This window comes from Triticum aestivum, chromosome 6B (assembly GCF_018294505.1).
Source record: "Triticum aestivum cultivar Chinese Spring chromosome 6B, IWGSC CS RefSeq v2.1, whole genome shotgun sequence".
Classification (NCBI taxonomy): domain Eukaryota; kingdom Viridiplantae; phylum Streptophyta; class Magnoliopsida; order Poales; family Poaceae; genus Triticum; species Triticum aestivum.
This window is the reverse complement of record NC_057810.1, coordinates 5,796,334-5,819,985: the sequence shown is the minus strand read 5'-3', so window position 1 is coordinate 5,819,985 and position 23,652 is coordinate 5,796,334.

Genomic DNA, 23,652 nt, shown 5'->3' with positions numbered 1-23,652 from the left:
TGTATGGGAGAGGGGTGATCAGATTTTTGGGGAGCGCACTCGCGCGACTGCTGGCAGCGACGACTTCGCGAACGACGACTTCTTCCCCGATCTGGGCAACCTCATCCTCGACGACATGGGCGACAACGTCAACGCCGGTGGTGCTGCTCCCGCTGCACCGTACGTGATTCTATCTTTTCTGTTCGAGATCGTGGTAGAATTCATGTTTTTAGTATGTGCCCTAGATGTGATCTGTTCATCTGCTATGCTAGTTCGCATGATTAGTTCAATCTCTGCTACTCTAGTCATGATTTATTTTCTGTTTATTCGGATTAAATCTCGTAGTAATTTGCTCATATTTTCAACAATCCAAAAACCTGATTTTAGGCAATTTACTTCGAGTGGTTTTGTTGCGCATCTGAAGCCGCCTGCCTTTAAGGGGGCGCAATATAAGAGGTGGCGCACGAGAGCAGTCTACTGGTTTCAGACCATGGGCTGCTATGACGCCACTAAGGGCAAGCCTGAGGGCGATCTTAATCCAGCACAGCTTGAAGCTTTTGAGAAGATCGATACTCTCTTTAAAGGCGCTCTTCTGGGTGTTCTTGATGATTCTATCGTGGATTCGTATATGTCGTTTGACAACGGCAATGACATGTGGGCTGCGCTCGAGGCCAAGTTTGGTGCCTCGGATGCCGGTAGCGAGTTGTACGTCATGGAGCAATTCTATGACTACAAGATGACTGATGAGCGCTCTGTTGTACAGCAGGCTCATGAGATACAGTCGCTCGCAAAAGAACTTGAGCACTTCAAGTTTGTGTTGCCGGACAAATTTGTTGCCGGAGGCATTATTGCCAAGCTTCCACCTTCGTGGAACAATTTTGCTACTTCCCTGAAACACAAGATACAGGAGTTTTCCGTTGCGGATCTCATTGGTACTCTTGATGTTGAAGAGAAGGCGAGAGCAAAGGACACACGTGCTCGAGTTGCCGAAGGAGCTTCTAGTGCCCACATGATACAGAAGAAGAACTTCCAGCCCAATAAGTTCAAAAACAACAAGAACAAAACTCAGGGGAAAGGCAAGTTTGATACAAAGAACAAGCCATCACATTCTACCAACTTCAAGAAGAATTCTCATAAGAAGGGGAAGGGACTTTGCCATGTCTGCGGTGATCCTAATCACTGGGCTCCGAAGTGTCCTAACCGCTTTGAGGAGCGCGAACATGAGAAGGGCGGCAAGTCTGCTAATGTTGTCATCAGTGATACTGATATGAAGGAATCAGGGTATGGTATTTTTCCTACCATCCTTTCAGTATTTCAATCCCCTGATTGGTTAATTGACACCGGTGCCAATGTACATGTTTGTGCTGACGCCTCCATGTTTTCTTCTTACCAGGCCACAGGGACTTCTCCTGTGTTGATGGGGAACGGGTCACATGCCATCGTTCGAGGTGTTGGTACGGTCGATCTGAAGTTTACTTCGGGGAAGACCGTGCGTCTGAAGAACGTTCATCATGTGCCGTCCATCAATAAAAATCTCGTTAGCGGTTCCCGTCTATGTCGAGATGGTTTTAAGTTGGTTTTTGAGTCCAATAAAGTTGTAATTTCCAAGTGTGGACAATTTGTTGGAAAAGGCTATGAGTGCGGAGGCTTGTTCCGCCTATCTTTGTCAGATATTTGCACTAAAGTTATTAATAATGTTTGCCACAATAATGAGTCAGATATTTGGCATGCACGACTTTGTCATATTAACTTTGGTTGCATGACGCGGCTAGCCAATATGAATTTAATTCCGAAAATCTCTACTGTCAAAGGCTCTAAGTGCCAAGTATGTGTGCAAGCTAAACAACCTCGCAAGTCCCATAAGACTGCAGAGGCAAGAGACTTGGCGCCACTAGAGCTTATACATTCTGATCTTTGTGAGATGAATGGCGTGTTGACAAAAGGTGGAAAGAGATATTTCATGACGTTGATTGATGACTCCACTAGATATTGTTATGTGTATCTTCTAAAATCAAAAGATGAGGCTTTAACTTTCTTCAAAAACTATAAAGCTGAGGCAGAGAACCAACTTGATCGAAAAATTAAACGGCTTAGGTCCGATCGTGGTGGAGAGTATTTTTCCAATGAATTTGATCTATTTTGTGCGGAATATGGTATAATCCATGAGAGGACGCCTCCCTACTCACCTCAGTCTAATGGGGTGGCCGAAAGAAAGAACCGAACTCTAACTGATTTGGTTAACGCCATGTTAGACACATCGGGTCTTTCCAAGGAATGGTGGGGGGAGGCGCTAATGACCGCGTGTCATGTCCTAAACCGAAAGCATAAGACCATGACTCCATTTGAGGAATGGGAAAGGAAAATGTTGAAACTCTCTTACCTACGTTCTTGGGGTTGTTTGGCGAAAGTCAATATACCAATTCCCAAGAAGCGCAAGTTTGGACCAAAAACCATGGATTGTGTTTTTCTGGGCTATGCTTTTCATAGCATTGGCTATAGATTTTTGATAATAAAATCTGAGGTATCCGACATGCATGTTGGTACGATTATGGAGTCTAATGATGTAACTTTCTTTGAGGACATATTTCCTATGAAGGATATGTCAAGCTCATCAAATCAGGAGATACCTATTCCATCTAGTGAGGAACTCACTGTAATTCCTGAACCCACCATTGCGATGGAGCACGTTGAGAATCCTCTTGAGGGTAACAACGAAAATCCTGTAAGGAGTAAGAGACAGAGGACTGCAAAGTCCTTTGGTGATGATTTCATTGTGTACCTTGTGGATGACACACTCAGGACTATTTCAGAAGCCTATGCATCTCCTGATGCTGACTACTGGAAGGAAGCTGTTCGTAGCGAGATGGATTCCATCTTAGCTAACGGGACCTGGGAGATCACTGACCGTCCTTATGGGTGCAAACCTGTAGGATGTAAGTGGGTGTTCAAGAAGAAGCTTAGACCTGATGGTACGATTGAAAAGTACAAGGCACGGCTTGTGGCTAAGGGTTATACCCAGAAAGAAGGTGAAGACTTCTTTGATACTTACTCACCCGTGGCTAGACTGACCACAATTCGGGTGCTACTATCACTGGCTGCCTCACATGGTCTTCTCGTTCATCAAATGGACGTTAAGACGGCTTTCCTCAATGGAGAGTTGAAGGAGGAAATTTACATGGATCAGCCAGATGGTTTTGTAGTACCTGGTCAAGAAGGAAAGGTGTGCAAGTTATTAAAGTCTTTATATGGCCTTAAGCAAGCTCCTAAGGAGTGGCATGAGAAGTTCGAAAGAACATTAACTGCTGCCGGCTTTGTAGTAAATGATGGTGACAAGTGTGTGTACTATCGCCATGGTGGGGGCGAAGGTGTTATTCTTTGTCTGTATGTCGACGACATATTGATCTTTGGAACCAAACTTGATTTAATCAAGGAGGTTAAGGATTTCTTATCTCGCTGTTTTGAGATGAAGGATCTAGGAGTAGCTGATGTTATCTTAAACAATAAGCTGTTGAGAGATGAGAATGGTGGGATCACACTGCTTCAGTCTCACTATGTGGAAAAGGTTTTGAGTCGTTTTGGGTATAGCGACTGCACGCCTTCTCCAACTCCATATGATGCTAGTGTGTTGCTTTGAAAGAATCGACGGATTGCTAGAGATCAACTGAGGTATTCTCAGATTATTGGCTCGCTTATGTATTTGGCGAGTGCCACGAGGCCTGACATCTCTTTTGCTGTGAGCAAGCTGAGTTGGTTTATGTCAAAACCGGGAGATGATCATTGGCGTGTGCTTGAGAGAGTTATGCGCTACTTGAAGGGCACTGCGAGCTATGGGATTCACTACACCGGGTATCCAAGGGTACTGGAGGGTTATAGTGACTCGAACTGGATATGTGATGCTGATGAGATTAAGGCCACAAGTGGTTATGTTTTTACACTTGGTGGTGGCGCTGTTTCCTGGAAGTCTTGCAAGCAGACCATCTTAACGAGGTCAACTATGGAAGCAGAACTCACAGCATTAGACACTGCCACTGTTGAAGCAGAGTGGCTTCGTGAGCTATTGATGGACTTACCTATGGTTGAAAAACCAATACCCCCTATCCTGATGAACTATGATAATCAAACTGTGATCGTCAAGATAAAAAGTTCTAAGGACAATATGAAGTCCTCAAGGCATGTGAAGAGGAGATTAAAATCTGTCAGGAAACTGAGGAACTCCGGAGTTATTACGTTGGATTATATCCAAACGTCGAAAAACTTGGCAGATCCCGTCACAAAGGGTCTATCACGTAATGTGATAGATAATGCATCGATGGAGATGGGTTTGAGACCCACCGCATGAGTTGTCCATAGTGGTAACCCACTCTATGTGATCGGAGATCCCGTGAAGTAGAAGTGGGAGACAAGCTGTTGGTCAGGTGAGAGGAGAGTATCCTTATTTTAATTATCCCACTCCGTGAAGATGCAATACTCTCCTGATCTGCATGGCAGGTTGATATCTATCTTAATGTGTTCCAAGTGGCTTATTTGAGTAAGCAGAGATGTTGTCCTGCAGAGCATCTCCTGAGGAACACACCTATATGAATTTGACTGTTAACGTCGCAGTCTGTGAGAAGTGGGTGCTCTCTAATAAATTCATGAAAGGCCCTGGAGTACGACGTATACGCTCCACCCATGGGGAAGCCTTGCGGCAGCCCAGTACCGGTCAAGAATTTGTGTGAAACTAGTCTCACAGAAAACTTGTAGTTCAAGGCATAGTCCACTATTCAAGTTGTGATCTAGTGTAGCAGATGAATCAAATAGACAATTAAGTGAAACGGATAAAGGTAATGGAACCTTTGAGTGGCAACTATGATCTCCTCATTGTATTCACCCTCAGCTCCGACCTCATAGTACTTCTCCAACGCACCAGTTCCTCCTTCGTCTCCGAGAACTCCCTCTCCTCTATCCGTTCCCCAGTGTATCAGTCTATGAATACACAGTTCAAATCTCAAGCTAGATTATATCAACAACAGAACTATGACATGCAATGATTTTAGCACCAGATAGTGGGCTCCCAGATCAACAAACATGGTCCATGGCACGTTGTAGCTGAACCGGTTTGCGGAACAAGGCTGAGGGAGTCCTGGATTAGGGGGTGTTCGGGTAGCCGGACTATACCTTCAGTCGGACTCCTAGACTATGAAGATACAAGATTGAAGACTTCGTCCCGTGTCCGGATGGGACTTTCCTTGGCGTGGAAGGCAAGCTTGGCGATGCGGATATTCAAGATCTCCTACCATTGTAACCGACTCTATGTAACCCTAACCCTATCCGCTGTCTATATAAACCGGAGGGTTTTAGTCCGTAGGACAACTTCATCAACTCCATATACAACAATCATACCATAGGCTAGCTTCTAGGGTTTAGCCTCCTTGATCTCGTGGTAGATCTACTCTTGCACTACCCATATCATCAATATTAATCAAGCAGGACGTAGGGTTTTACCTCCATCAAGAGGGCCCGAACCTGGGTAAAACATCGTGTTCCCTGCCTCCTGTTACCATCCGTCCTAGACGCACAGTTCGGGACCTACTACCCGAGATCCGCCGGTTTTGACACCGACATTGGTGCTTTCATTGAGAGTTCCTCTGTGTCGTCGCCTTTAGGCCCGATGGCTCCTTTGATCATCAACAACGATGCGGTCCAGGGTGAGACTTTTCTCCCGGACAGATCTTTGTCTTCGGCGCCTTCGCTCTACGGGCCAATTCGCTCGGCCACCTGGAGCAGATCGAAAGCTATGCCCCTGGCCATCAAGTCAGGTTTGGAAGCTTAAACTACACGGCTGACATCCGCGGAGACTTGATCTTCGATGGGTCCGAGCCACGGCCAAGCGCGCCGCACTATCTCGAGGGGCATGATATAGCTCTGCCTCCGGACAGTGTCCTGGAGGCCGCACACGCATCGACTCCGACCCCTAACTCGGAGCCTATTGCGCCAATCAAGGACGAGCGGTTGGACGTCACCTCGGGGGCTGCGATCTCAAAGGCGATCGAGCCGAACGCTAAGCCCGCACTCTGCATGACCCGTGACTCCGAGGATTCGGACTCCTCCCCGGACTCCGAACCCCCCACGCCCCTGCCAATCGAATCCAATTGGGTGCCAATAATGGAGTTCACCGCCACAGACATCTTTCAGCACTCACCTTTTGGCGTCATCCTGAATTCTTTTAAGTCTCTCTCTTTATCAGGAGAGCCCTGGCCGGATTACGGTCAGCGAGGATGGGATACGAACGACGAAGAAATTCAAAGCCCACCCACCACCCACTTTGTAGCCACTGTCGATGATCTAACCGACATGCTTGACTTCGGCTCCGAAGACATCGACGGTATGGACGATGATGTAGGAGACGAACAGGAACCAGCACCTGTAGGGCGCTGGAAGGCCACCTCGTCATATGACATATATATGGTGGATACTCCAAAAGATGGAGATGGCGATGGAACAGTGGGGGATGACGCCCCCAAGAAACAGCCAAAGCGCCGGCGTCAGCGGCGCCGCTCTAAATCCCGCCAAAGCAAAAACGGTGATTCCGGCATGGGAGATAATACTACCCCGGATAGCGCCGAAGAACACCCACCTCATCAAGATACGGCACAGGAAGATGGAGAAGCCAACCCTCATGAGAGAGCGGCAGACCGAGAGGTCGAGGATGATAACTATACGCCTCCCTCCGAAGACGAGGCAAGCCTCGATGATGACGAATTCGTCATACCATCAGACCCCACCGAACAAGAGCGTTTTAAACGCAGGCTTTTAGCCACGGCAAGCAGCCTCAAGAAAAAGCAGCAACAACTTAGAGCTGCCCAGGATTTTCTAGCTGACAGATGGACTGAAGTCCTTGCGGCCGAAGAGTATGAACTCGAACGCCCCTCCAAGAATTACCCAAAGCACAGGCCGCTACCCCGATCAGAGGAGGAAGCACCTACATCACCAGCACATGACATGGCAGACCGGCCACCTCGCGGCCGTGACAGAGAGGCCTCTCGGCCCTCCATCCAAGCCATGCCCCGACGCCGCTCAAATAAGGCACGGGAAAATGTGACCGACCTGCGAGACATACTGGAGGATAAGGCAAGACAAACAAGATCGATCTACGGATCGCGCAGGTGCCCTACGACATGTGACAATGATCTTCACTCCGGATACAACAAATCCGGCTGGGCCGAACGCAACAGACATAGCTCTTCCGAGCTGCGTCGTGATATAGCCCAGTATAGAGGCGCCGCACACCCGCTATGCTTCACGAATGAAGTAATGGATCATAAAATCCCAGAGGGTTTCAAACCCGTAAACATCGAATCATACGATGGCACGACAGATCTGGCGGTATGGATCAAGGATTATCTCCTTCACATCCACATGGCACGCGGCGATGATCTACACGCCATCAAATACCTCCCGCTCAAACTTAAAGGACCGGCCCGACATTGGCTTAATAGCTTGCCAGCAGACTCAATCGGTTCTTGGGAGGACCTGGAAGCCGCATTCCTCGACAACTTCCAGGGCACTTACGTGCGACCACCGGTTGCCGACGACTTAAGCCACATAATTCAGCAGCCAGAGGAATCGGCCAAACAATTCTAAACACGGTTCCTAACAAAGAAAAACTAGATAGTCGACTGTCCGGACGCAGAGGCCCTAGCAGCCTTCAAGCATAACATCCGCGACGAGTGGCTTGCCCGGCACCTGGGACAGGAAAAGCCGAAATCCATGGCAGCCCTCACGACACTCATGACCCGCTTTTGCGCGGGAGAAGACAACTGGCTAGCTCGCAATAACAACTTATCAAAGAACCCTGGTAATTCGGATACCAAGGACAAAAGTGGCAGGACACGTCGGAATAAGCAAAAACACCGCGTTAGCAGCGACAGCAATGAAGACACGGCAGTCAATGCCGGATTCAAAGGCTATAAATCCGGTCAGCGGAAAAAGCCATTCAAAAAGAATACTCAGGGCCCGTCCAGTTTGGACCGAATACTCGATCGCTTGTGCCAGATACATGGCACCCCCGAAAGGCCAGCCAATCACACTAACAGGGATTGTTGGGTGTTCAAGCAGGCAGGCAAGTTAAGGGCCGAAAACAGAGACAAGGGGCTGCACAGCGACGACGAGGAGCCCAAGCCGCCGAACAACAATGGACAGAAGGGCTTTCCCCCACAAGTGCGGACGGTGAACATGATATACGCAACCCACATTCCCAAGAGGAGTCGGAAGCATGCGCTACGGGACGTATACGCGATAGAGCCAGTCGCCCCGAAGTTCAACCCATGGTCCTCCTGCCCGATCACTTTTGATCGAAGGGACCATCCCACTAGCATCCGTCATGGCGGCTTTGCCGCATTGGTTCTCGACCCAATCATCGACGGATTTCATCTTACAAGAGTCCTCATGGACGGCGGCAGCAGCCTGAACCTGCTTTATCAGGACACAGTGCGGAAAATGGGCATACATCCGTCAAGGATTAAGCCCACAAAAACGACCTTTAAAGGCGTTATACCAGGTGTAGAAGCCAACTGTACAGGCTCAGTAACACTTGACGTGGTCTTCGGATCCCCGGACAATTTCCGAAGCGAAGAGTTAATCTTCGATATAGTCCCGTTTCGCAGTGGCTATCACGCCCTGCTCGGACGAACCGCATTCTCAAAGTTCAATGCGGTGCCGCACTACGCATATCTCAAGATCAAGATGCCCAGGCCCTCGAGGAGTAATCACGGTCAACGGAAACACCGAACGCTCCCTCCGTACGGAGGAGCACACGGCGGCTCTCGCAGTGGAAGTACAAAGTAGCCTTTTTAGGCAATTCTCCAGTTCGGACGTTAAAAAGCCAGACACTGCCAAGCGCGCCCGGAGTAACCCACAGCAGGACCGCCTGGCACACTTTAAGCAAGCGTAGCAATGCGGCCCCAACCCCAGCTCTCACGACATAGCGAAACCAGTACCTCGCGTACATAACTACGCCCTTGAAATACCATGGGCACAGGGGAAGGGGCACAATAACGGCACGCCCAAAATACGGCTTAAAACGTACTAGGGGCTGCCGGATTCTTTTAATTTTCTCTTACTTTCAGGAATCCATACTTCGGACGACCTGTTCGGCAATTCGACTGTCGCACAAACGATGCAAGATCCAGGGAGGCAGACAAGTCATGCCGCATTATGGAACTCCCAGGTGGTCTCTGTCACGAGCGGTATACCTATTTTAAATACAATTCCGCGGCCTGCCCCTGGTCAGGACATACTAAATAGTCCAATATCTTTTGCTTACCGCACTATTTGTATCGTTCGGCTTTGATAAATAGCCTCTCTATAAACAATGCATAGCTTTCTGTCTATTTTTTGCATTATCATCTTTTCATATATATGTTTATGACATGTTGCACCCGCACACTGTGGTACGGCAAAATACGTCAGGGGCTTTAGTACCCATAAATATGGCGTGAGAAGTCCATACACTTTCACAAGTGCGGTACCCCGAACTTATAGCACTATATGCATCGGCTCCGAATCATGATTTGGGTCAATAGTTGGGTTTGCCCGGCTCCTATGTTTTGGTGCCTTACGTTCCGCTATATCGGCTAAGGTAGCACTAGGAGAACCACTGCGATTGTGCCCCGGTTAAGCTGGGTTAAGCACCTCAGTGGAGAAAGCTAAAACTGACTGTCATGATGTGGCGAGAGACCGGTCGCTGTTTGATAGGTTTTTCAAGTCCCTAAAGGCTTATGCCGCTTCGAGCGAGGAGATGGCTTTGTCCGGCCAAGGCGTGGATAGCGCCCCGAACTCGGTCTTCCGAACTAGGGGCTTCGCCGAAATTTAAAATTATAGAGTTCTATGGCTAAGTGAGAGTGTTCAAGCATTATAGTCCGATTGCCTGGTTCGTTGTGCTGAGCGCCTCCCTCGAAGGACCCAACTATGGGAAAAAGAGCGCTCAGGTTTATCCCGAACACCCCGGCACTAGTGGCAAGGGGGTAGAAGCCGACGACTGGCCATCTCTCAATTTTTCGATAAACGGCCGCACAGAAAGTAATATTTTAAATTCAACAAGCATTGCTTAGCGCATATGAACAAGTTTTCAGCGCACAGGATAAACACGAGCGAGTTCATTCAAAAATTACATCCTTGGTACATTCATCCGCCACAAGGCGGGCACCCGCAAGGACATCCTTATAGTAGTTCTCGGGCTTGCGATGCTCCTTCCCCAGCGGCGGCCCGTCCCTCACAAGCTTCTCACCGTCCAGCTTACCCCAGTGCACCTTTGCACGGGCAAGGGCCCTACGGGCACCTTCGATGCAGAAGGAGCGCTTGATGACCTCGAGCCTTGGACAGGCCTCCACCAGTCACCGCACCAGCCCGAAGTAGCTCCCAGCAGGGCCTCTCCAGGCCACAGCCAAACTATGAAGCCCTTCATGGCTTGTTCGGCCGCCTTATGGAGCTCGACCAGCTGTTTCAGCTGGTCGCTCAAGGGCACAGGGTGTCCGGCCTCAGCATACTGAGACCAGAACACCTTCTCCGTCGAGCTGCCCTCTTCGGCTCGGTAGAATGCGGTGGTGTCGGATACGCTGCGGGGAAGATCTGCGAATGCCCCTAGAGAGCTCCGGATTCGGGTAAGTAACAAGTACTTTACTTTTATACTTCTGCTTTGCATAAAGAATGCCTTACCCGTCGCTATCTTTTTCATCTCCTCCAACTCTTGGAGGGCCTTTTGGGCTTCAGCCTTGGCAGACTTGGCAGTCTCAAGGGCCGCCGCGAGCTCGGACGCTTGCGTCTTGGACTCAAGCTCCAAACTCTCATGTTTTTTTCATGAGAGCCTGAAGCTCCTGCTGCACCTCGCCGACCTGGGCCTCAAGTTTCTCTCGCTCGGTGCACTCCGCGGTCATTTTCTTTTCGGCCTCGGACAACGCCTGCTTGAGGATCGCCACCTCAGTCGTGGCCCCTACAATAAGCAGTACAATCCTGTTATTTTTTGCAATCACGTCTTTTTATAGGCACTTTTCTGTAAGGTATTTCTTACCTTCTTTCTCCTCGAGCTGCCGTTTGGCAAGGCCGAGTTCTTGCTCGGTCCGCTCGAGGCCCTTTTTCAAGGCACCCACCTCCGCAGTCAGCGCGGCGGTGGCTAGCAGCGAAGCCTGCATACGCATATTGACTCTTTGTTGTTAGACTCCTGCGAAATTTAATAGATCCTCTATTCGGCTTTTCTTTCCGAACGCCAAACAGAGCATCAGGGGCTACTGTCTATGCGGTTATATTTTTACATATTTTTTACTTACCTCGAAGCCTGTTAGAAGGCTAGCGCAAGCTTCACTCAGTCCGCTCTTGGCGGACTGAACCTTCCGGATCACCGTACTCATAATAGTACGGTGCTCCTCGTCGATGGAGGCACCGTCAAGCACCTCCAGCAGATTGTCCGGCGCCTCCGGTTGGACGGAGGCTGCCGGCTCAGAAGGCTTACTCCTCTTGTAAGGAGTTCGCCTACCGCGGCCCGGAACTGTGGAAGATTCCGGCGCAGTGTCCGGCACAAAGCCGGACTGGGAGCCCTAGGGGGCCTTATCCCCTTCACTCCTGGACTCCGGGAGGTTGCCTTGCGGCTCCTCCGGGACCACCTCCTCCTGCCCCGGAGCTTGACGTGATGCCACTTCGGCGTCGTCTGCAGTGCGGGGGGAGACAGCGGGCGGAACTAAGTTCACGTCCGATGAGTCCAGGGAGCCGCCCGACGATTCGTCGAATCAGGCCCGGGGCGGACTGCATAATTACATTCGACATTAGGGAAAGCTGTGCAACAAAGGAACATCATGAGTTACTTTGATATCCGAACTTACGATTTCGCCGGACGCTTGGCCCTGTCTGGCCACTCCTCTTCGCCCTCTTCGGCGTCGGGGGCGTAGTCCGACGGAGGGGTCTTCCTTTTCCTAGACCCCTCGGCCTCCCCCGTTGGGGCGGCCTTCCTCTTCTCTCCTCCCTCCGCTGGGGGGAGAGTTCTCTTCTTCCTCCTCCTCGTTTTCACGGGAGGAGGGCGTCTCGGACTCATCAGATGACGAGTCCGACACTACCATGTTGTGGGCACTCTTTCGAGTCCCCGTGGTCTTCTTCTTCTTGGCCTTCTTCTCCGGCACCACATAAGGCGCCGGAGTCAGCAGCTTCACTAGTAGAGCTGGAGCTGGGTCTTCGGGCAGCGGAGCCGGACAATTGATCGGTCTGGACATCGCCCGCCAAGCCTGTCAAAGGTAAGGGAGTTTAGATCCCGCATAGAGTCAAACTATGAAAAAAGCATAACATCCTGTAAAAGGTGTAGATGGCTTACCTCGCTAGCGTGATGCTGCGAGCTCTATCCGCGGTTCTCGGAAGCGGATGCGGGAGCCTCGGCGCCCTTGAATAGCATCTTCCAGGCATCTTCGTACGTCGTGTCGAAGAGCCTACTGAGGGTTTGATGCTGCGCCGGGTCGAACTCCCACAGATTAAAATCCCGTTGTTGGCACGGGAGGATCCGGCGGACGAGCATAACCTGGATTAAATTAACAAGCCGGATTGGCTTGTTCACCAGGGACTGGATGCATGTTTGCAATCCGGTCACCTCTTTTTCGTCACCCCATGACAGGCCCGTCTCTTTCCATGACACAAGCCGCGTGGGGGGTCCGGATCGGAACTCGGGGGCTGCGGTCCATTTCGGATCGCGCGGCTTGTTGATGTAAAACCACCCGGATTGCCATCCCTTTACGGTCTCCACGAAATAGCCCTGTACAATAGGATGTTGGCCATCTTGCCCGCCATGGCGCCTCCGCACTCCACCTGGCTGCCACGCACCACCTTGGGCTTGACGTTGAAGGTCTTGAGCTAGAGGCCGAAATGGGGGTGGACGCGGAGAAAGGCCTCGCACACGACGATAAACGTCGAGATGTTGAGGATGAAGTTCGGAGCCAGATCATGGAAATCCAGGCCGTAGTAGAACATGAGCCCCCAAACAAATGGGTGGAGTGGAAAACACAGTCCACAAAGGAAGTGGGGGAGAAATACTACCCTCTCATGGGGCCTTGGGGTGGGGAGAAGCTGCCCCTCTTCGGGAAGCCGATGCGCGATATCCTTGGACAGGTATCTGGCCTTCCTTAGCTTCTTGATTTTGCCCTCCGTGGCGGAGGAGACCATCCACTTGCCTCCCGCTTCGGACATTGCTGGAGAAGGTTGAGGTGGGAAGTGCGGGCTTGGGCGCTGGAGCTCGGGTGCGTAGGAGATGGATAGTCAAAGGAGGAAGAAGGCGTAGGTAAAAAGGTGGATCCTTATCCCCTTATATGGGTGGATGCGGTTGTGCGTCCCCGCCTGCCTAGTAAAACTCGCTTGCCTCCCAAGCGCCGTGATAAGTGGTGCGGTTGGGTTACCCACGTCCGTATTGATGAGAATCCCGTAAAAGGGGGGTACACGATCTCTGCTTCGACAAGACGTGCCAAGGAAACCGCCTCGCAAAACACGCTGAGGTGGGAAAGTAAAAACGATTTGACTAAAGGACTTGGCTGTAGTGTGATGGCGCACTGTGGAATACGTCAGCAGATTTGATTTGTGTTAATATTATTCTCTCTATGGCAATATGTGGAAGCTTATTTTGCAGAGCCGGACACTACTCTTGGTGTTTACAATCTTCTATGAAGGACTTGGAGGAGGAACCCGCCTTGCAATGCGAAGACAATTTGCGCGCCGGACTCGTCATCATTGAAGCCTGGTTCAGGGGCTACTGAGGGAGTCCTGGATTAGGGGGTGTTCGGGTAGCTGGACTATACCTTCAGCCAGACTCCTAGACTATGAAGATACAAGATTGAAGACTTCGTCCCGTGTCCGGATGGGACTTTCCTTGGTGTGGAAGGCAAGCTTGGCGATGTGGATATTCAAGATCTTCTACCATTGTAACCAACTCTATGTAACCCTAACCCTATCCGGTCTCTATATAAACTAGAGGGTTTTAGTCTGTAGGACAACTTCATCAACTCCATATACAACAATCATACCATAGGCTAGCTTCTAGGGTTTAGCCTCCTTGATCTCGTGGTAGATCTACTCTTGTACTACCCATATCATCAATATTAATCAAGTAGGATGTAGGGTTTTACCTCCATCAAGAGGGCCCGAACCTGGGTAAAACATCGTGTTCCCTGCCTCCTGTTACCATCCGGCCTAGACGTACAGTTCGGGACCTACTACCCGAGATCCGCCGGTTTTGACACCGACAAAGGCCCTTGCAATCCTCGACGGAAGTTTCACTTCAAGCCACACAAACACTTGGATTGGGTTACAGTCGTTGGTAGAAGCAAAGCCATATGTTGGTATGTATTCTCCGGAAGATTGTTTAACAAACCAACAAGCTTTTGATCATGCAAAAGAGAATTAAACCAAGGCATGTCACCAATTCACAAGCAGTAGACAAATGCATGCTAAAACTAAAACATATCATCATCTACTGTAATTTTTTAACGTTGGTCTACTGTAATATTTGAACCTTGGTCTTTTCACCATCCACAAATCAAGATCACCAATATCAAGCAAACTATTTTAAATGACCATAATTCTACAATAATCAAATCATCATATTTCTTAGAGTTCTGAGAAAAAAAGACCAACATGTGCATAAAATGGAACAGGAGAAGTTCACCTGCGCATGATGTAATCAAGCATGTATTGCCCGTCGATTTCCTCCGTGAGAATCGGGACATCTTTGCATGGTCTCCGAAGGACATGCCGGGTGTTTCGAGGGAATTCGCCGAGCACAAGCTACATGTCCGATCCGATGTCAAACCAGTCAAGCAGCCCTTGCGCCTCCTGTCAGAGGAGAAGAGAAGAGTGGTTGGAGAAGAGATAACCCGGCTTCTAGCAGCCGGCTTCATCATGGAAGTATTCTTTCCAGAGTGGCTAGCCAACCCAGTCCTAGTGCTGAAGAAGAACAAGCAGTGGCGTATGTGTATTGATTATACCAGCCTCAACAAAGCATGCCCCAAAGATCCATTTGCTTTGCCAAGAATCGACCAAATGATTGACTCCACAGCCGGATGCAAGCTGTTGAGCTTTTTGGATGCATACTCAGGGTATCACCAGATCAAGCTGAACCCGGCCGACAGGCTGAAGACCGCTTTCATCACGCCATTTGGAGCCCTCTGTTACTTGACCATGACGTTCAGCTTGAGAAATGCCGGCGCCACGTTTCAGCATTGCATGCAGAAGTGTCTCCTCAAGCAACTCGGCAGAAACGCCCACGTCTATGTGGACGATGTGGTGGTGAAGACGGAGAAGCGGGGAACGCTACTAGAAGACCTCAATGAGACCTTTGAGAACTTGCACCGATTTCAGATCAAGCTCAACCCAGAGAAATGCGTCTTTGGAGTGCCAGTCGTCCAGCTTCTTGGTTTTCTGGTCTCAGAATGCGGCATTGAGTGCAACCCTGTGAAGATCAAGGCCATTGAGAGGATGGAAGTGCACACCCGACTGCTGGACGTGCAAAAATTTACCAGCTGCTTGGCATCCATCAACCGTTTCATCAGTCGGCTGGGCGAGAAGGCTCTTCCCCTGTACCAGCTCATGAAGAAGACCACTTTTTTCGAGTGGAACGACAAGGCGGATGAAGCTTTTCTTCAGCTCAAAAAAATGTTGACCACTCCGCCTGTCCTGGCGGCCCCGACTCCCAAGGAGCCCATGCTCCTCTACATCACCGCCACCAGCCGGGTGGTCAGCACAGTCATAGTGGTAGAGCGCAAGGAAGAAGGTAGAGCTCTACCAGTCCAGAGGCCGGTGTATTACTTGAGTGAAGTACTATCCACCTCCAAGCAGAACTACCCCCACTACCAGAAGATGTGCTACGGCGTGCACTTTGCCGCCAAGAAACCGAAGCCATACTTCCAGGAGCACCCCATCACTTTGGTCTGCACAACCCTACTTGCCAAGATCATTGGAAGCCGAGATGCCTCAGGCCGAGTGGCCAAATGGGCCATAGACTTGCCCCCCTACACCATCTACTACCAACCTCGCACTGCCATCAAGTCGCAAGCGCTGGCCGACTTCCTCGTGGACTGGGTCGAGACCCAGTACCTACCGCCAGCACCAGACTCCACTCATTGGCGAATGCACTTTGATGGTTCCAAGATGTGCACCAGTTTAGGAGCCAGCGTTGTCCTCACCTCTCCCAAAGGCGACAAGCTCAGATATGTGCTGCAAATTCACTTTGCCACCTCCAACAACGTTGCTGAATACGAAGCACTCATTCATGGGCTCCGGCTTGCCAAGGAACTCGGCATTCGCCGGATCCTGTGTTATGGTGATTCCGACTTGGTAGTCCAGCAGTCGTCAGGCGATTGGGACGCCAAGGATGCAAACATGGAAAGCTACCGTTTCCTCGTCCAGCAACTCAGTGGATACTTCGAGGGGTGTGAGTTCCTCCATGAACCAAGAAATGGCAATGAGCAGGCTGACGCCTTGGCACGTATCGGCTCCACCCGGCAAGCAATACCAAACGGCGTTGCCCTGCAACGCCTCCTCAAACCATCTGTCAACCATCGCCAGAGTCAGACTCCATCTTTGTGTCGGCACCTCCCGAAGCAGTCTGATCTGGCTCGAGGACCCCAGCAGCTGGCACGGGGAATTCAGCAGACGACTGGGGGACTTCAGAGCCCAATCCGGGGACTGCTGAAGTTGGCCCGGGGACTTCATCAACTCAGCAAGCGGTAGCCGACTCCAACCCGCCGCCTCCCGGCCCAACCGCCCTTGTGCAAGTAGCAATCCTAGCAGGCGAGGAAGTAACATCACCTTCATGGGCTCAACCCATCCTCAACTTTTTAGTGAACAAAGAGGTGCCGACTGATGAGATCTCGGCCCGGCAAGTGCAACGCCGGATGGCAGCATACACTATCGTCAACAGAGAGCTTGTGAGGCACAGTGTCACTGGCGTTCATCAGCGCTGCGTGGAGCCAGAGCAAGGCTAAGCAATCCTCAAAGATATCCATCAAGGCGAGTGTGGTCACCACGCGACTTCAAGAGCTCTGGTGGCCAAAGCCTTCCACCACGGTTTTTTCTGGCAGACTGCTCTAGAAGACGCCAATGACTTGGTCCAGAAATGCAAAGGGTGCCAGAAGTTTCCTTCAAAGCCACACCAGCTGGCTTCTACACTGAAAACTATTCCCATTGCGTGGCCCTTTGCCGTCTGGGGCCTGGACATGGTTGGACCATTCAAGACGGCACGCGGCGGCATGATTCATCTGCTTGTCGCAGTGGACAAGTTCACCAAGTGGATGGAAGCAAAGTCAATCAAGAAGTTGAATGATCCGACTGCTGTGACCTTCATCTCCAACATCACCATCCGGTATGGCATACCGCACAGCATCATCACCGACAACGACACAAACTTTGCCAAAGGCGCCTTGGCCCGTTTCTACGCGACACAGGGCATCCGATTGGACCTGGCGTCCATTGCTCATCCGTAGTCAAACGACCAGGTGGAGCGAGCAAACAGCCTCATTTTATCCGGCATCAAGCCCCGACTGGTCGAACCTCTGGAGCGGTCGGCCGGTTGTTGGCTCGACGAGCTGTTGGCCATCCTCTAGGGCCTACGCACAACTCCAAACAAGTCAACCGGCTTCACGCCTTTTTTTCCTTGTCTATGGTGCCGAGGCCGTCATCCCGACGGACATAGAATTCGACTCCCCTCGATTCACCATGTACACCAAAGAGGAGGCAGAAGAAGCACGACAAGACGATGTCGATTTGCTGGAAGAGGGCCGGCTGTTGGCACTCAGCCGATCCACCATCTACCAGCAGAATCTGCGCCGATACTACAACCGAAAGGTCAAGCCAAGATCCTTCCAAGAAGGAGACCCTGTGCTCCAGTTGATCCAGCAAACTACCGGCCAGCACAAGCTCTCGGCACCTTGGGAAGGCCCCTTCATCATCAGCAAGGTGTTGGGCAAGGACTCCTACTACCTCATCAACGCTCAAAAGCCTCGAGCACGCAAAAGAGATGACTCTGGCAAGGAGACGGAACGACCATGGAATGCAAACCTCCTTCGAAGGTTTTACAGTTGATGCAGTATGTACCATGACAACTTTTGTATTAAGTATGAAGACTCCGGGTCCCCCGAGGAGAGCTCGGGGACTGCCTCTTTTATCCATATGATAAGTACTATGCCTGTCAGTTGTGTTATTTCATTAATCCATCTGGCACCGGGTTCTACCAGTCGACCCGGGGACTTGCCGCCTTGTACTATGAAATGCTTCCTGCAGCCGGACAAGTAATGTGTTGGCACCTAAGCTTTCTCCTGCTAGAAGCCGCAGCTCGCAGAGCGACTAATCGGTCGGCAGGAGTAAAGGCAGAAAGGGTGACTGCATGAAAAATGGCTAAGGACCCAAAGCATAAACATAGTCCAAGCCAGCTTCCTGCCTCGCCGACCGGCTGATTAAGCAGCCGGCCGGCCGGTTTCTACTTCACTTGCTAGAAAACTCTAGTCGGCTAAGTACTTGCCTTCCCAAAAGTGGCTAAGTACTTGACCCAGCCACAGTCCGTGGAACGGCTGTTCGGCTGGCAAGACGGTAACTGAGGGAAGGCGGCAAAGGAAAAAAGCCAGAGAGCAGCAAGTAAGGAAAGGTAGAACTTGGTAAAAATGTTTACACATCAAAAGGCCCTTGGCCGACATCCAACATGAGTTTGAAATACACCCCATGGGTGGAATTGTGCAAAGTTAACAAAGTTTGTTGAGACTAATAAGCAGGAAGAAATAAAGGAAAAAAGGAAGCCTAGGAAGCAGCAGGCGGGTTCGGCGGAATGGTGGAGTCGATGGTGCCATCTGGTTGAGCGGCCTGCTGGTCGGTCTCCGCTCGGTCACCTTCAGTAGAAGCCGGCTTGCTTGGGCGTGGCTCGTTGCTGGAGGCGCGGTCGAGTTGAGGCTGGCCGTCCGCTCCGACCTCTGGCGCCTCCTCTTTGCCTTCCTCCTCCTCGTCGTCTTCTCCCTCGTCGCTGGAGTCGATCACCTCGGCCGAGTCCTCGCCATCCTCCGGGTTCAGCCCGAACCATTCTGGTGGCGCCTTGGCACCGTTCTCGGCCAGCTTCGGGATGAATACGCCGGTGTCAATGTACTCGGCGATTGCTGCCGCCCGCCTGACTAGCTCACCCTCCACTGCCGCCAGCTCCTCCTGGGCTTCCTGGCGAAACGTGGTCAACTAGGCTAGATTTAGCCCAGGGTACCACGCCTTGATGAACTCCAGGGCCCGGCGTGCTCCGGCCCGAGCCAAGGAGCCCTTCCACGCCTCAAGGCAGCCAGCCGCCACCTCCAGCCAGTCGGCAGTCCGGCTGGGAGTGCGTGGAGCCGACATGTCGGGCTACAGGACGGTGATTGCCTGGGCACCGACACGTTGAAGGCGACACATCATCTGATGAGTCGGCCGAAGACGAGCCTGGATGTTGAGAAGCTGCTCGCAGAGAGTGCAAGGGGCATTGGCGGCGATCTTCTCACCTTCTGCCCTTCATCCTTCGCGGTTGGCCTCAATAGCCTGGTTGGCGGCACCAGAGTGACCTGGGAAGAAGTCTGCTCGGACAAAAAAGCAAAGAGTCAGAACAGAAACGAGAAGTCGGCTTGATCAGAAGCCGGCTGTTTGAATAAAGAATAAAAAAGGCAACTTACCGTCGACCGTGTCTTCGATCTCGCCAAATCCGGCTGTGTCGGCGTTCTGGGAACGGGGGTCCTCAGACTTGCCTGCCTGCAGCCTACGGCGTGGCTCAAAGGAGGCCAAGCATGGCCCATCTTCATCAACGCAAGACTCAAGACCCTCGCGAGGGGCCAAGCCTCGCAAGGCGGATGACACAGAGCTTCCTCAGGCACGGCCTCGTCAGGCTGGCTCGCGAGGAGGCGGAGAGATCAAGGCAGGGTACCTCGCGAGGTGCCCGTGACGCAAGCCATGACGACTCAGGGCGCCAGGCGGGCGCCAGCGTGCGCAGCGTCCTTCTTTCCTCTTTGGTGCAAAGGGGGCAAGCGTAGCCGCGGAGTACCGAGGCATCCGGCAAAGATTGCCATTTCGGTGCAACAAGACCAAGACCAATAGGACTACGAGACGGAGGTCACCATGGAGCCCAGGACGGCGTCATCACTAGAGCTTTGCGCAGGCGAAGACTGCTTTCAAAAGCAGGAAGAGTGAGTGAGAGAGAGAGAAGGGTGACTGAACTCCTCCTAACAGTTCATTGCCCCAGCCAAGAACAGATCCTCGCGAGGCTGTTCTCCCTTGTATTGTTCATCATCATCAGCCCCAGGAGGCAATCCACCAACCACACACTGGAGTAGGGTATTACAACGCAACGGTGGCTCGAACCAGTATAAACCTTGCGTCCCTTGTGCAGTTCCTTTATTAGTTTAGATCTTTGCGAGACGGGAAGGTAGAAGGCCTAATCTTCGCGTGCACCCCAGTGTTCGAACCTTAAGGGTCTGCCGGAACCCGAAATCCGACATTTGGCGCGCTAGGTAGGGGTGCACCGGAATTCGTCGTCCACCACCCCGCTCTCCTCCGACCGTCGCATCCATGTCCTACGCACGTCGGGCCCGCGCCGAGCGCCGGGCTGCCATCGCTTCTCGCCTCACCCAGATGGCGCCCGTCGGCGGCCATCCTCGTCGTTCCCCATCGCCCGCTGTCAACGCCGCCACCGGCCCGGCGGGGGGCGAGCAGCAAGCGTCGTCCCAGCATCCCTCCGTGCGACAAGACGGCCACACTGCTACTCCATCGCTCGCGCCCGCTGGTTCTTCGTCCCGCGCGCTCTGCGCACCCATGGAGGCTCGAGCTACGCTCCTCGCGGCAAACGAGCTCCTGCGCTACCGTCCCGTTGACGACGTCTATGAGGAGTGGCTCGACCGCGTTGCCGAGCTTGTCCGCACCGCAGGGGGCTCTCCCGCGCCGTCCGTTCCTCTGCGCCACACCCCGCCTCGCGCGGGCAACGAAGCTCCGAAGGCGTACCAGCCGCTTCCTCTCCAAGAAGACGCCATGGCCCCAACGCGTGTGGCCCCTGGGCGGAACCCGCTCCGTCAGGCGCCAGCGCAGCAAGAACGGAGCTGCCAAGAGATCCCTCGCCCGCAAGGAGCCGCCTGGGTGCTCCCTGCTCCGGAGCGCCGCGACCCTGCAGCAGCTCCGGCACGCCAAGACCCCGCACTGCTCCTAGCTGCAGCGCGAGGGAACCCTCAAGACCAAGCTCTCCACCAGCCGAGGCCTTTCGTGGCCACCGCAGGCTGCCGTGCCTACACCACCGAGCTGCGTAGCGCCGCGTGGCCCGGCAAGTTCAAGCCAGACCTGCCTCCACGTTACGATGGCATCGAAGCTGCCAGCGAGGAAGAAAAGGTTATGGCGAACTGGTTCCCCATGGCGCTCAAGGAAGGAGCTCGCACCTGGCTCCTGAATCTGGCTCCAGGCACGATCTCTTCCTGGGACCAGATGCGCACCCGCTTCATCGCCAACTTCCAAGGTACTCGCGACCGGCCGCCTGCCATGAGCGACATGCGCCGCATCAAGCAACAACCCGAAGAGACCCTACAAAAGTACATCCAGCGCTTCAACAGCGCATGCCTCAAGATCCTCAAGGTGTCCGAGGAGGCCATCATCTCGGCCTTCTCCGATGGTGTGCGCGACGTCAAGATGAAGGAGGAGCTGGCGATGCATGAAGACCTGTGCACCTCCCTGGAGCTGTTCAACTTGGCGAACAAGTGCGCCGGGGCTGAGGAGGGACGCCTCTCCCTCCTCGAGCTGCCTGCCACTGACCCAGAAGAGAAGAAGCCCAAGGCCAAGGATGTGAAGCGCAGGGGGGCTGCTGTGCTCGCAGCAGAACCAGACACCAAGCGGGGCAAAGATCTGCCTGAGTCCTCCAGGGGCAGCCGGTACTGTGTGTACCACGACCTCCACACCCACAACGCCAACGAATGCCAAGAACTCCGCGCCGTGCGGGAAGGAAGGATCGGCCGACGTCCCGATCGCGCCGATCGGGGCTACGACCAAGGAGGAGGAAGAAACGCAGGACGCTGGGAAGACCGTGGCCCGCGCCAAGGGTGGCGCGATCAGCCTCGCGAGGATCGCTGGCGAGACCTGCCTCGCGAGGGGGACTAGAGGGATCAGCCTCGTGAGGATCACCCGCAAGGCAACGCAGGCCTCCCTCCACTGCCGCCTCAGCCAAGGAGGAACGAGGACCTCCATCAAGACGAGGGGGCTGGGGGCTTCCAGGAGCCACGCGCGATCGCCTGCATCCTGGGAGGAGCTCAAGCCCCAACCTCCCAACGCATCTTCAAGCAGTTTGCCCGCGAGGTGAACGCAGCCCTCCCCAGGCTCGAAGCAACGCGCCCTCTCAGGTGGTCGGCGTGCGCCATCACATTCAGCTCAGCAGATCAACTCAAGTGTGCAGCCACAGCTGGCGTCCTCCCGATGCTCTGCTCCCGAGTCATCAGCAATGTACTGGTCACCAAGACCCTCATCGATGGTGGGGCAGGACTCAACGTCCTGTCTGTGGAAACGTTCAACAATCTCCAAGTGCCCTACGACCAGCTTCAGCCAACCAAGCCCTTCTCCGGAATCACCGACGGTTCCACGATCCCGATTGGGCAGGCCCGCCTCCCTGTCACCTTCGGGGCACGCGACAACTACCGCACCGAGCTCATCGACTTCGACGTTGCCCACATCCGCCTGCCGTACAACGCCATCCTCGGGTACCCAGCGCTGGCCAAGTTCATGGCCGTGACTCACCATGGCTACAACGTCCTCAAGATGCCAGGGAGTGGCGGAGTCATCACGGTGCCCTGTGAAGAGAGGGATGTAGTGTGTTCCCTGGAGCGGCCCTTTCAGGCCGCGTCGCTGGAAGACCCGGATCGCGGAAGCAGGAGGCTTCCCGAGACCACCCCAATAAGAAGAAGACATCGTCCGGATCGGCCCCTCGGGAGGCAGCCCCCTCAGGGCCCGCGTCTGCCCAGGGGGAACCCCCTTCCATCGCATAGGAAAGCGCGCCCGACGCCCTCCTCAGGCAGGGCTCGGGGGCTCTCCCCTGGAGGGCCACCGACCTGGCCAGGGTCATTTGGGAGGCGCTTGGGCACCACATGGAGGCGTGTTTTGAAACACGTTTCCCTCAAGAAGGAGCAAGGCAAGGAGGGTCAGACCCGCAGGAGTTCGTCGACAGAGCCATTCAAGAACTACAGGAATCAAGGATCATGAGAGGTTGCCGCCGTCTACCGGCTGCGGCTCCCCATCCAGGCGAGGATGGTGGGTTGCGCGTCTGCGTCGATGTACCAGGGCTCAACCGAGTCGCTACCGTGGAGCGCCTCTGGCCCTTGCAGGTCGGGCGCTGCCGGGGTCCGCCCCACAGCTACGTTCGCATGCCTTACGGCCTGCCGAGCGCGGTTGCTATGCGCCAGCGCCTCATGAGGAGCATCATGGAGGCTCGAGAAGACAGGCGTTCCGCAGCCCTAGCGGAGATGGAGAAGACTCGTGAAGGACTACCAGTGCCCCCGGAGCCTCCCGAGGCCCCTGGGCCTGGGGGCTCGTGAGGATCGGCTCCCGCAGCCTCCCGAGTCTGCTGCACCGACACCCCTTCACCCTTGACACCCTCAGGTGACATCTTACAAGTTTCATTTTCAGCTGGGAGCGCCCTCCCAGGGCTGCATCGTTCCC